The sequence below is a fragment of the Schistocerca cancellata genome, chromosome 1 (assembly GCF_023864275.1).
Source record: "Schistocerca cancellata isolate TAMUIC-IGC-003103 chromosome 1, iqSchCanc2.1, whole genome shotgun sequence".
Lineage (NCBI taxonomy): Eukaryota > Metazoa > Arthropoda > Insecta > Orthoptera > Acrididae > Schistocerca > Schistocerca cancellata.
The window spans coordinates 250,040,719-250,055,997 of NC_064626.1; the positions used below are offsets into that span (position 1 = coordinate 250,040,719).

The window sequence follows — 15,279 nt, forward strand, 5'->3', positions numbered from 1 at the left end:
ATTGCTCATACACAACAGCAGTTGACCAGCGTTGCCTCGTGAAACGTTGTTTTGATGCCTCGTGTAAGGAGGAGAAATGCGTATCATAACGTTCCCGACTTTGATAAAGGTCGGATTGTAGCCTATCGCGATTGCGGTTTAACGTATCGCGACGAGATCCAATGACTGTTAGCAGAATATGGAATCGGTGGTTTCAGGAGGGTAATACGGAACGCCGTGCTGGATCCCAACGGCCTCGTATCACTAGTAGTCGAGATGACAGGCATCGTATCCGCAAGGCTGTAACGGATCGTGCAGCCACGTCTCGATCCCTGAGTCAACAGATGGGGACGTTTGCAAGACAACAACCATCTGCACGAACAGTTCGACGACGTTTACAGCAGCATGGACTATCAGCTCGGAGACCATGGCTACGGTTACCCTTGACGCTGCATCACAGACAGGAGCGCCTGCAATGATGTACTCAACGACGAACCTGGGTGCACGAATGGCAAAACGTCATTTTTTCGGATGAATCCAGGGTCTTTTTAAAGCATCATGATGCTCGCATCCGTGTTTGGTGACATCGCGGTGAGCGCACATTGGAAGCGTGTATTGGTCATCGCCATACTGGCGTATCACCCGGCGTGATGATACGGGGTGCCATTGGTTACACGTCTCGGTCACCTCTTGTTCGCACTGACGGCACTTTGAACAGTGGACGTTACATTTCAGATGTGTAACGTGGCTCTACCCTTTATTCGATCCCTGCGAAACCCTACATTTCAGCAGGATAATGCACGAGCGCATGTTGCAGGTCCTGTAGGGGCCTTTCTGGATACAGAAAATGTTCGACTGCTGCCCTGGCCAGCGCATTCTTCAGATCTCTCACCAATTGAAAACGTCTGGTCAATGGTGGCCGAGCAACTGGCTCGTCACAATACGCCAGTAACTACTTTTGATGAACTGCGATATCGTGTTGAAGCTGCATGGGCAGCTGTACCTGTATATAAGCTCTGTTTGACTCAATGCCCATGAGCATGAAGGCCTTTATTACGGCCAGAGGTGGTTGTTGTGGGTACTGATTTCTCAGGATCTATGCACCCAAATTGCGTGAAAATGTAATCACATGTGAGTTCGAGTATAATATATTTGTCCAATGAATACCCGTTTATCATATGCGTTTCTTCTTGGTGTAACAATTTTAATGGCCAGTAGTGTAGTTCAGGAGATGTGACGTCATAAAATTAAGCACAAGGCCAGACGGTGCGTTATATGGGCATTGACACACAGCTAGAAATACACTCAGGTGACAAAAGACATGGGATATCTCTGTATATCGTGTCAGACCTCCTGTTGCCCTGTGTAGTGCAGCAACTAGATGTGACATGGACTCAACGAATCGCTGGATGTCCTCTGCAAAAATATTGATCCATGCCGCCTCTGCAGCCGTCCGTAACTGCGAAAGTGTATCCAGAGTAGCATTTTGTGCACGAACTGATCTCTCGATTATGTCCCATGCCGGGCGATCTGGATGGCCAAATCATCCGCTCAAATTGTCCTTAATGTTCTTCAAACCAGTCGCGAACAATTGCTGCCCATCGCCATGGTGGATTGTCATCCACAAAAATAAGCTCAATGAACAGCTGCGAATGGTCTCCAAGTAGCCGAACACAACCATTTCCAGTCAACAATCGGTTACGTTGAGCCAGAGGACTCAGTCAGTTCCATATTAACATGGCCCACATAGTTATGGAGCCACCACCAGCTTCCACAGTGCAATGTTGACAACTGGGGCCCATGACATCGAGAAGTCTGCGCCACACTCGAACCCTACCATCAGCTCTTACGGTTCTCCAGTCGTACTCGGTCCTGCCGATTTGGTCACGAGCCCAGGAGAGGCTCTGCAGGCCATTTCGTGCTGTTAGCAAAAGGGGTTCACATCTGCTGCTATAGCTCATTAACACAAAATTTCTCCACACTGTCCTAACAGATATGTCCGTCGTACGTCTCACATTGATTTCCGTAGTCATTTCACGCAGTGCTGGTTGTCTGTTAGTACTGACAACATTATGCAAATGTCGCTACTCTCGGTCCTTAAGTGAAGGTCATCGCCCACTGTATTGTCCGTGGTGAGAAGTAATGCCTGAAATGTGATGTTCTCGGCAACACCGACGCTGTGCATCTCTGAATATTGAATTCCCTAATGATTTCCGAAGTAGAATGTCTCATGCGTCTAACTCCAACTACTATTTCGCGTTCAGCGACTGTTAATTCCCGTCGCGAGGCCATAATCACGTCGAAAAGCTGTCCACATAAATTACGCAAGTACAAAATAATGACAGCTTTGCCAATGCACTGCCCTCGCGTGCGGGGTAGCCGTGCGGTCGAAGGCGTCTCGTCACGGTTCTTGCGGCTCCCCCCGTCCGAGGTTCGAGTCCTCCCTCGGGCATGAGTGTGTGTGTTGTCCTTAGCGTTAGTTATTTTAGATTAAGTAGCGCGTAAGCCTAGGGACCGATGACCTCAGCAGTTTCGTCCCACAGTCCTTCCCACAAATTTCTAAATTTTCGCACTGCCCTTTTATGCCTTGTGTATGTGATTCTACCACCATTTGTAAGTACGCATATCGCTATCCCATGACCTGTCACCGCAATGTGCATACCTGAGCGACGCCAGGTTTCTCTGCTAGTCCATTTTAAAGCTATTTTAAAACGACAGATGAATTTGTTGACTGCCGTATTGGCAAGTATGGCTGAATATCATCAGCGTTGTCACTTACCTGTATACAGTTTTTGACACAATTTTCTAAGTTTGAGTGTACTGAAGAGCGATCTGTTATAATTGTAAAACCCATTCTACAGATAAGATCACAAAAAACATTTCTTTATCTAAGACAACGAGTTGTCTTAGACAAAGAAATATTTTAAGCGCTCTTGGCTGTTGAATGGTTTTTATGGTTTACGATATTCTCCATATACGAGATCGGTAGATTGGTTGGACAGGCCAGTTTATGCCTGCAGCAAACCTCTCACGGAGCGTCACTCCTGTAATACACTTTTCTTGCCCATTGCTAATGTAAAGGAAGGAAATTAAACGGGGCTTAGAACTAGCGAAGGATCATCAGGATGAAATCCATGTACTGCCAAAGTCGGTCGATGCAGTGGACTGCATATCCAGCAGTTTCGCAACCGCCTCTGTGTGGACAACTTGCACGTGCAGCAAGCGAACCAGGGTGGTTCTGCAGCCCGATTACGACAGCTAGATCACAAGCCCCGGTGCAGAACTTTCTTCGCAACCTATTAGCGCCGATGTTCCATGAATCAGCACGGTACAGTAGTATTTAAGGACGCACAAACCAGCTCGTCTTCAACAAACAGCTGCGCAGTAATGTGCATCAGACCCGTGCTACTCCGTAACGCGTCCATGACACATATACTCCTGCCTCAGCCGGGACACGAACCGCTGCCTGTCTGCTTACCGTCTACGCATCAGCGCACCAGAGGCATCCTCCCAGTAGGCCGTCGGGTAGATGGTAGGAGAGGATTCTACCATCCCTGCCCTCGCCAGGGTACCGACAGGAGACCACTACGCTCCGAGCCCTCGACAAGGAAGTAGTCTCTCATCATCACAGCCACATCCGATGTTTGGACCATAGTGGAAACCTGTCAATGCAGCAGAAACAGAAGTAGCAGCAACAGAACACCCAGTCAGTAACCAAAGGTAGTCACCACTGGGGAGACGCCGTAATATTCTCTGCGCTGGTCACTGATTATAGTAAACAAGCGCCAATGAAGAGGTCATTAAAACCGTCGTCAGTTCTTCTTCAGCTGTACAACACCCTCAACCACACTAAGCCATCAGAGCCATCCTGTAATGGTACACTTTGTTTAGCAGCAGCATAGGCTGAGGAGTAGAAATAACTTAGGGTTGTTGGGGGATGAACATATTTTACTAGAATACAATTTATTAACAACTCTTATATTGGATATAAATATGAAAAAGATTTCTCAAGAAAAAATATTATTTAGCTGGTAACTGGGTCCTCAGAGATTAGTAGTTTTGGTATGATGAGTGATGGTAAGTGCAACACCATCAGCTGTCCTCATGCCTCTGTCTGTTCGGGTAAGCATAGCTCGTTCTGCATCCCTCTCTCTCCCACCCCAAGCTGTTCCAACGCTCAATGCGTCGGCATGCGCATCGTGGTTGCCGAACAGTGCATACAGAGGGGCAGGGGCACCAATACTCATCCACATATCATGTTGTTGAAGTAGCTATACATTATACAACGTGTACACTATGCCACAAGTAGTGTAGAAGAATGAATTTAAGATATTTAAGATTGTATAAGCATTGTATTCATTAATTTGAATCGTCCGACGTAGTATGATAAAGATCAAATGACAAAGAGTGAGTAGCCTTTTCAAAGAGTTAAATTTATTCCTCTAATTACCCTAATATTTTTCGAATCGATAATTATCCTGTATTACATACTTTCTAAAGTACCTACATTCTTCCGCAGGGTTCAAGCAAAATTCATACCAAATTTCATTGAAATCGGTTGAACTGTTGAGTCGTGAAAGCGTAACAAAGTTCTTTTCGTATTTATTACTTTACTATGGACTAAACTTGCAATTACGATATCTTTTTTTTTTTCGTGATCACATTCTGATGAAATAAGGCCTATACGTTACCCGATGGTATGCTCAAGTTACCTGTGGAAACTCCTTGAAAGAGATTAGCGCATTCAAACAGATACGATGGTTTCAGATAAAAATTTAAATCATGATATCTTTTGGACTTTAAGCTTATACGGTGCCCAAAGCTATGCTTAGATCACCTACTAAAACTTCATGAAGATTCCTCCAGTAGTTTGGAGATCAGCGTGTTCAAATAGAGGAACAGATAGAAACGACTTAGATATAATTTCCGTGATCTGATTTTAATCAAATAAATCTTGTATGGTGTCCCAAGCTATCTTCAAGTTATCAGCTAAAACCCCATAAGAATTAGTCTAGAAAGTTTTCTAACAGACAACAGACAGACACGACATTTTTACAGATTTATTAATAGTATAGACTGATGAGCACAGTAACCACAATTTGAGACATTTGTTAATATGTTCCCAAGTACAAAGCAAGAATATCTGAGAGTGAAAAGCCAGTATCTACAATTCAAACAACGAATTTAAACTAAATTTCAAACCTACACTATAAAGTCCATTGAACAATTGAGTTCTATTTCAAATTTATCAAAATTCTCAATAGCAAAACCGAAAAAGGAAGAAATGAAATCACAGCTTAAATTACGAGGTGCATTCAAGTTCTAAGGCCTCCGATTTTTTTTCTCCAGACTGGAAAGAGATAGAAACATGCGCATTGTTTTAAAATGAGGCCGCGTTCATTGTCAATACGTCCCAGAGATGGCAGCACCATACGGCATATGGAATTTTACCGCCAGCGGCGAGAATGAGAACTGTTTTAAATACTTAAAATGGCGACGTTTTCCTTACTTGAACAGCGTGCAATCATTCGTTTTCTGAATTTGCGTGGTGTGAAACCAATTGAAATTCATCGACAGTTGAAGGAGACATGTGATGATGGAGTTATGGATGTGTCGAAAGTGCGTTCGTGGGTGCGACAGTTTAATAAAGGCAGAACATCGTGTGACAACAAACCGAAACAACCTCGGGCTCGCACAAGCCGGTCTGACGACATGATCGAGAAAGTGGAGAGAATTGTTTTGGGGGATCGCCGAATGACTGTTGAACAGATCGCCTCCAGATTTGACATTTCTGTGGGTTCTGGGCACACAATCCTGCATGATGATCTGCAAATGCGAAAAGTGTCATCCAGGTGGGTGCCACGAATGCTGACGGACGACCACACGGCTGCCCGTGTGGCATGTTGCCAAGCAATGTTGACGCGCAACGACAGCATGAATGGGACTTTCTTTTCGTCGGTTGTGACAATGGATGAGACGTGGATGCCATTTTTCAATCCAGAAACAAAGTTCCAGTCAGCCCAAATTGAAGCACACAGATTCACCACCACCAAAATAATTTGGGGGAACCGCCAGTGCTGAAAAAATGATGGTGTCCATGTTCTGGGACAGCGAGGGCGTAATCCTTAACCATTGCGTTCCAAAGGGCACTACGGTAACAGGTGCATCCTACGAAAATGTTTTGAAGAACAAATTCCTTCCTGCACTGCAACAAAAACGTCCGGGAAGGGCTGCGCGTGTGCTGTTTCACCAAGACAATGCACCCGCATATCGAGCTAACGTTACGCAACAGTTTCTTCGTGATAACAACTTTGAAGTGATTCCTCATGCTCCCTACTCACCTGTCCTGGCTCCTAGTGACTTTTAGCTTTTTCCAACAATGAAAGACACTCTCCGTGGCCGCACATTCACCAGCCGTGCTGCTATTGCCTCAGCGATTTTCCAGTGGTCAAAACAGACTCCTAAAGAAGCCTTCGCCGCTGCCATGGAATCATGGTGTCAGCGTTGTGAAAAATGTGTACGTCTGCAGGGCGATTACGTCGAGAAGTAACGTCAGTTTCATCGATTTCGGGTGAGTAGTTAATTAGAAAAAAAATCGGAGGCCTTAGAACTTGAATGCACCTCGTATATAACGTAGTCTTCACAGGTAAGATTTAATTTACACGACACAGTTTAATCCCCAGCGGCAACTGCATAACCAGAGCACATGCACATGAATTGCTGTACACAATCAACTGGATGAAATGAAGTCAGGCAAGTGGCTCGTAACTGAAACAGCTACACGCTAAACGAAGACAGTGTAATCCGTCCTTTGAGTAAGCAGTTGGCGGGCAGACTTAGAAAGAGAACTCTCGCTGGTCCTTGGACAGCACTGTGCTCTCAGCAGACAGTGTAATTACGACGCCGTCACTGTCCATGCAGTCTAGGAACAGACTTCTCGGACACCGAGTCCAGACTGGGCGGCGCGCACTCCTAGCAGTAGGGGCCGCTGCCTGAGTGCTGTCGCCCGCCATCCACCTGTCGCCTGTAAACTGCCACCTGCTCCGCTCATCCCCGACAGACCGCCTACGTACGGCCATCATGGCGCTCGCCGTTTACCAGGAGGCGCTGGCGCGAATTTCACCGTTGATATTCGCGTTTTGGCGGCAAAGAGAGAAAACTCCCCTGCTGAGCGGGGTGGAACTTCAGCTGTGCCGAGGAATCAACGCAAGACGATCTTTCGCATAAGAATTTGTATCTACGAGGTGTGTGAGAAAAGTAATGAGACTGACCACACTGCGAGCGATCTGGCAACACTGTGTTGTTCCGCTTGTGTAGACCGGTGTGTTCATCCCTTCCAGACGCTCAGAGTTTCAGCTCCGTACAACCATCACGTGATCTTCAAAAGCGCGTCAGTGAAGTTGTGTTTTTGCTGTGCGTTACGAAAATGGAACAGCGGAATTTAGAGTAACGTTATGCCATCAAGTTTTGCGTTAAACTTCGGAAATCCGCGCCGGCTGTTGTGGCCGAGGGGTTCTAGGCGCTTCAGTCCGGAACCTCGCTGCTGCTACGGTCGCAGGTTCGAATCCTGCCTCGGGCATGGATATGTGTGGTGTTCTTAGGTTAGTTAGGTTTAAGTAGTTTTAATTCTAGGGGACTGATGACCTCAGATGTTAAATCCCATAGTGCTTAGAGCCATTTGAACAATTTTGGGAAATCCGCGAATGTGATCTTTGAAAAGTTGAAACAGGCCTATGGGGAACATACCATAACAACAGCAAAAGTTTTTCGCTAGCACAAATCTTTTCTGGAAAGCCGAGAACACGTCGTAGAAGAACCACGCTCAAGGAGACCTTCAACTTCAAACGCCGATGAAACCGTTAAACGCGTACGTGCTCTTGTGAGAGTGTTCCTCCAAGACAAACTGTCAACCAAATCTTTCACAAAGATGTTCTTGAAATGCTCATGAATACCTGACACTGCAGACAAGCGGATTCTGCATCGTGACAAGGCCCCATGGTTCAAATGGCTCTGAGCACTATGGGACTTAACTTCTGAGGTCATCAGTCCGCTAGAACTTAGAACTACTTAAACCTAACTAACCTAAGGGCATCACACACATCCATGCCCGAGGCAGGATTCGAACCTGCGACCGTAGCGGTCGCGCTGTTCCAGACTGTAGCGCCTAGAACCGCTCGGCCACCCCGGCCGACCAAGACCTCATGACCCACGGCCACTTTCATCGCGGAATTTTTGGCCGCGAAAGGAATTCCTGACGTTCCGCAGCCCCCCTATTCACCTGATCTGAGTTCCTGTACTTCTTTTGTTTTTCCTAAATTTAATAAAGTCTTAAGAGGGCGTCATTTTGGGACTCTGAAGAACATTCTCAAGAATTTGACGGAGGTAGTAAAGGCCCTGGCCAACAGCCTTGCCGCCGTGGTAACACTAGTTCCCGTCAACTCACCGCTGTCGGGCTGGGATAGCACTTGGATGAATGACGATCCGGTCTGCCGAGCGCTGTTGGCAGCGGGGTGCAGTAGTCAGCCCTTGTGAGGCATACTGAGGAGCTACACGATTGAAAACTAGCGGCTCTGGCCTCGAAAACTGACATACGGCCGGGAGAGCGGTGTGCTGACCACATGCCCTTCGATATCAGCATCCAGTGACGCTTATGAGCTGAAGATGACACGGCGGCCGGTAGTACCGTTGGGCCTTCATGGCCTGTTCGGGAGGAGTTTAGTTTAGTTTTAGTAAAGGCCCTACCAGCTGAAGCCTTTCAACGCTGCTACCGATACTGGGAACAAGGACTCCGCCAGTGTATACCTGTTGAAGGAAACTCCTTCAAAGGGGACGACAGTGTTGTTTGAAAAAATAAAAACTTTTGCGGATAAAAAATCAGTCTCACTACTTTTCTTACCCACCTCGTAATGTGTGTTTGGTTCCTATATGAGAACGTCTTAATAAGACAGACAGAATGATAATCAGGTTTAATTTTAAACCACAAAACGGAATTCATGGTGACTGCAGCTTGCATATGACAATGATTGTTCTTTATGGAGTCTCAGTCAGGGGGTTGACATTAATAATGTGGAATGAGTAAGACCTTTCAGTTTCGAAGAGAGAGGGAGGGGCAGCACTCGGGAACGGGTTTTTTTCGCAGTGTCTGGTTAGAGAGGGTAGAGTTAGGAAAACCAAGGAAATTTAGTTGTTTCCGCAAATAAAAAATGGTGTTTTATAATGTGGGATGATATAAAAGATTTTCTTTCTTAGGTAGTGTGGCATCGATAACAGAGCTGAGTAGCTCACTCTCTTTATTAAAATCGAATTAGAATAATATGTACCGACAGATTTGTATAAGAAGTGGAAACCAGGAAAGATGTGAGGAACAGATGTTCGTTGTCAATGTCGATGTTCATTTTGCGCACTGACTAGCTATCAAGGAAAAATAAATGACAATAGCTGTTTGTCAAGTTCCTAAAATTAGCACGACACGATTTACTGATGATACAGCATTGGTAGCTGAAAGCGAGCAGGAATTGCGTTTTGTGTCAGATGTAATGGAACTTGCGCTAGCTGTGGTTTAAGATATACACAAAAATAAGAAGGAATCCTCACAGGTGGACATGCTGGGGGACGAAATGTTACAACCACGAAAGAGAATCTTGAAGAGATAAACACATTTTGACACCTGGGAAGCAGAACAGCTAAACATGATAGGTGCGTGCAAGGCATAGAAGCAAGCGCAAGACTGAAAAGGCTATTCTAAGAAGCAACGGTTAATTTCCAAGAATGTGAAAACCGTGCCTAGTGTTGGATGTATTAAACTTATGTAATCAGGAAAGAAACTAGCGAAACGAACTTTTCGGCGCCTAGCATTAGAGAGTATGTGCCAAACTCGCAAATGTAAACGTAATCAGTGTCTGCTGAACTTCAACACATCAATTACAATACATCTCTCGTGTTAAGGGATTTTTGATAATACAATTACGAATCGGCTACTGTAAACTGTATGTATTACATTGTACTCAGATTTCGTTGTTAACGTACATTGATATTAGTTTAATTTTCCTATTCGTGTTGGAAAATTCACCGTTACGTGTAGCGACTGCATGAGCATTAGAAACAGTAATGTCTCAGTTTATGTCATACCATTCTTCCGTTGCTCCACCTTCCGCTTGGAGCTCTAGCTTCGCTGAACTGTCAAAATGTTGCACTTTTTGCTCTGTAAAATTTTACGACTGTTTGTTGTACTGTGGTTTAATCTTTCCACAGATTCCAGTCGTCTGATCAGTATTCACGTAACGCTGAGACAACTTGACGTAACTCAGGAACATGTGATGTAGGAAAGCCGGCCGGGGTGGCCGAGCGGTTCTAGGCGCTACAGTCTGAAACGGCGAGACCGCTACGGTCACTGGTTCGAATCAGGCCTCGGGCATGGATGTTTGTGATGTCCTTAGGTTAGTTAGGTATAAGTAGTTCTAAGTTCTAGGTGACTGATGACCTCAGATGTTAAGTCCCATAGCGCTCAGAGCCATTTAAACCATTTTGATGTAGGAAAACATCACCTAATTAAATTTAATTGGCGCGTCGAAAGCAACGAATATGAAAGATTCATCTCTCAAGATTTTAAACATGGCTGTGCTTCAGCAACTGTGCATGCAAGAGTTTCAATAGATTGGGAATAGCAGCCAGCCACTTGCAAAATACAGTTTTATTAAACTCTGACCATGGATTCGACAGTGTCAAACCTGTCTTCTACAGAATGTATTGTCGTAGAATCACATATTATCTATACCCGATGCGGGAGTCGGTGACTCTGTTTAGTACATGTGAGCGTCATCCTCTTGACCACCACATAAAATGTGTGGTTTAAAAGTAGGAGCTCTCTGTAATAGGGCTTTGTATTAAAACTTTTTAATGTGCGATATTTTAAAAGATTTTAAGTACGGAGCCCTACAGAAGAAATCTACTACTTTTAAACCATACATTTTGAATGGTAATTAGGTGGATGACATGGACATGTACTGGACAGAGTCATCGACTCCCACATCGGATATAAATAATATGTGACTCTACGTGTAATACCTTCTGAAAAAGTCAGTTTTAAAATTGTCGAAACCTTGATCAATGTTTAATAAACCCATATTTTACAACTGATTGGCTGTTATTTCCAATGCACTGATAAGTCTTTCAATTTGTTTGGCCAGAAGTCTTTTTGTGCCCATGTTCCGTACTTTCTACTGCATTTAGCACGGAGAAAGGGCACGTTAGAGCACATCGATGCAGCGCAGTTACAGTTCGTTATGCCTTATGTGTCGCACTGCCACGTGAAAACTTTTTGCTCGGTATATCCGTCCTGCTTAAAAAAGAGAACGGGGCAACCGTGTGTCCGCATTCTAATTAGCCGAGAGCGACGACATCATATCTGTTTGTTTGCGGCACCCCGGCATCACGGTGGCCAAACGGGTGGTGCGGTGTTTAGTTGCGCTCCAAAACCAGGATAAAGAGGTAGGTATATGTTTGTGCACCAAGAACAAGCTATGTATTAAAAAGTTGTGATAATGAGGAGACAAATCATATTACAGTAACCTTCCAGTTAGTGCTGCAGATGTTAAGCTGTTGCACAAAAAAAAAAAAAAAATGGTTCAAATGGCTCTGAGCACTATGGGACTTAACATCTATGGTCATCAGTCCCCTAGAACTTAGAACTACTTAAACCTAACTAACCTAAGGACAGCACACAACACCCAGCCATCACGAGGCAGAGAAATTCCCTGACCCCGCCGGGAATCGAACCCGGGAACCCGGGCGTGGGAAAGCTGTTGCACACATTACATTATTCTAACATAACGCAGTGATGTGTGTGTGTCTGACTATTATCTACCTCCAGTTATCAAACCGGGGAAAGTGGACGTACACTTTAACGTGAAATCCGAACCACGTGACGTTCCTAACGCCCCCTTACGATGCTGAGAGGTGACGGTTACATTAAAGACACACTGAAAATTTCCCTGCTCCGAGCGGGATTTGATTCCGCAACTTCTCGGTTTACAGACACATGCTTTACCACGAGACCACCAGGCTCTACGACAGAGTAATTGCACAGTTAGAGGAGGGAAAACTGGCCCCCTTAAGTGGTTCTTGCACGTCATAATATTACATTGTATACAGCTTGATACTAGGTCGTAAGTGCAGCAGTAAACATACAAATACATGTGTCTCTTGTACGCATATGTTAAAGAAACGGAATAATTACAAAAAATATCTACATTTACGTGAAAAAAACTACCTGTAATTTCCTTGAGGTCTGGATTCAAACTTATCTGCAGCATAAGATTTAGGATAGCAACGAGAGATGACGGTTGTAATGTCTCAAAATAATATTATGTTGTGTTACGTCAGAGTAACTATGAGTGAGTCTGTACAGTAACGAGCCCTTTATGCGTGTTGTTATCGCTGCTACGCTTCAACTATTGCACAATTTCTTAAGCGGCCACTGAACAATCAATAATATTGCATATTAATATTGTGCAACATTACTGAAGTTGTCGCTGGACAGTTCAATAATATTGCCAATAATATTTTGCAATAATGCAGTGGTTCGGAACGTTGGGGATGAAGCTGCTGCTGCTGTGATAATTGCTCTACTTGTTGCAAGCAGAAAAAAGGTGGATGAAAAATTAAGTCAAGGAGAGTCAAAGGTCACTCACGAAAACATGAGTAAATGGAGGCTGAACGAAAAACAAAGATCAAGTGTTGTGTGCTGGTGGTTCATACACTACGCGAAATGGTTCAGCCCATAAATTGGCATCCTCATACATAGACACTTGCCATCTCCCTTCACCCCCCCCCCTCCCCCACCGTAACGGATAAATTCCTGCGGATCCCCGTATCCACATAATGAAAAACCAAAATAATACAGTGAGAGCCGCAGTTCTATCATGTCAATACTTCTCAAACGTTACGATACCTTACTATTGGCAAGGGTTGGGTTGGGTTGTATTGGGGAAGGAGACCAGACAGCGAGGTCATCGGTCTCATCGGATTAGGGAAGGACTGGGAAGGACGTCGGCCGTGCCCTTTGGAAGGAACCATCCCGGCATTTGCCTGGAGCGATTTAGGGAAATCACGGAAAACCTAAATCAGGATGGCCGGACGCGGGATTGAACCGTCGTCCTCCCGAATGCCTATTGGCAAGTCTCTCGAAGAGTTGAAATATACTCACATACGTGCAGTTTCACCTTACAGTATTGTATTTTAGAGACAGTTACAGAAACGTGTCATGCAATAATATGTACACTGCAGGATTATATTTGGGTAAGGAATGCATTCACGGAGACACATTAATTAAATTTCTTAAAAACATCTGCCTTAATGGCCATTCTGAACAACAAACCACACGATTCATAACTTTAACATTTCTGTTTTTGTGCTCATACCACAATGCCGGCGATGACGTATACATTTCGATGCACTCTGATAGTAATGCTCTTTCATCTTCTTTTGAACTCATTTTCAACACAACAATAAACCATACTTCCTTCCTCTGTGTAGCACGCGAGGGACTGCCAAGTATTTTCTCAATAGCCCCCACAGGCGGAGCAATGTTTCCAGGCATCGCAGTACATTTTCAAAGTTTTTGAAGTTCTCAATATTACTGCGCAACCTCGCCATCTCACTCCTAGACGGTCAATATTATTAAAACCACTCCGTCTACAGGCCACAAGTGGGCCATCGGGACCATCCGACCGCCGTGTCATCCTCCGAGGAGGATGTGGATAGGAGGGGCATGGGGTCAGCACACCGCGCAACCCGGTCGTTATGAAGGTATTCTTGAGCGAAACTGCTACTATTCGGTCGAGTAGCTCCTCAGTTGGCATCACGAGGCTGAGTGCACCCCGAAAAATGGCAACAGTACATGGCGGCTTGGATGGTCACCCATCCAAGTGCCGACCACGCCCGACAGCGCTTAACTTCGGTGATCTGACGCGATCCGGTGTATCCACTGCGGCAAGGCCGTTGCCTACTCAATATTATTAGGCATCCAGGAAATTTTGTCAATATTACTGATCGTCTAGCGGCCGCTTAACCAAAGACCTTGTCTTTCTACAGAAACAGATGTACCGCATGATTATAGTGGTAATCAGCACTAATGCTCAGACTTACTCAACGTATCTGCAAGGTTAATATTGATGTCCAAGTCTCTGATGTTGGTTTACGACGATTATAGTAAAAAGTGATTTTCTAAGTTAATTAACCCGTACATTAACCCTTTTCCTGTGGTCTGAAACGACTTGTTTGGTATGGTATTATTCGGCAGCTAATGCTAAAGCCCAATAAGGCCCTCATCTTCGACGTTTGTTGCAATTGTGCCCTGCTAACGACTGAAAAATTTTCCTGGTAATCATCAGCTGCGCAATTGTCACGCATTGCACAGTGCGCGGTACTTGGCCAGCCACCAAGTATAATATTTTCTGTTCTCATATTAATTGTAATAATTTACAGTCCTATATTTCAGTTCCTTAAAGTTGAGGGAGATAGTTTACTGTGCAAATGTGGAAACGTCGATTGAGGTTGAGTTTGCTGTGTAGTATCGATCCATATCGACACAAATGAAAAACTACGTACTCACGGAAAGACGGCATTGAAATGGCAGCAATGTTTACAATTTTTCTTTATTGGAAGGCTGTAGTAGGCCAGGCGGAATTCATTTGAATACAATTCTTCAGCGTGTGTGACAGCTTCATGATGTGATAAAACCAGCAGGTAAATGTAAGGGTAGGCTTCCGTGGCCTTTGTCATTGTCAGTGAAGTTCCTCTGGGGATGTGACTTCGTCATTGTCAATGAAGTTCCTGTGGATATGTGACCGCCTTTTCAATGTGTAAAATTCTCCAACGTTTCGGCCACTATCCTCGGAGTGTTTTTGCTAACTGCTGAGGGAGAAAACTTTTGGTTCTTATATATTGGCAGAAGAGGCTGTTATAGTAATCTTATTGGGTATTGTGGATGAAGGGAAGTGATGTTGATGTCCTTAATTCGTGTTTGCATTATTTCTTTTCATTGATGGAAACAGACACAGACACCGGTCTAGGACGTCTAACACTCCTTCACCTGATCCTCAGTATCCACTAAGATTACGATAACAGCCTCTTCAGCCAGTATATAAGAACCAAAACTTTTCTTATTCAGCAGTTAGCAAAAACACCCTGAGGAAGGTCATTTCCAATAGTGTTCGAAACATCGGAGAATTTATCGCGTTGACAAGGCGTTCACATACCCATAGGAATTATATTGAAAACTAACGACGTTTGAGATACCTG

General features: G+C 44.6%; 1 pseudogene; it reads right to left on the minus strand.

Moving 5' to 3' along the window:
- Positions 1-13,864: 13,864 nt before the first annotated feature.
- Positions 13,865-13,982, minus strand: LOC126100399 (5S ribosomal RNA; annotated as a pseudogene).
- Between the last annotated feature and the right edge of the window lie 1,297 nt (positions 13,983-15,279).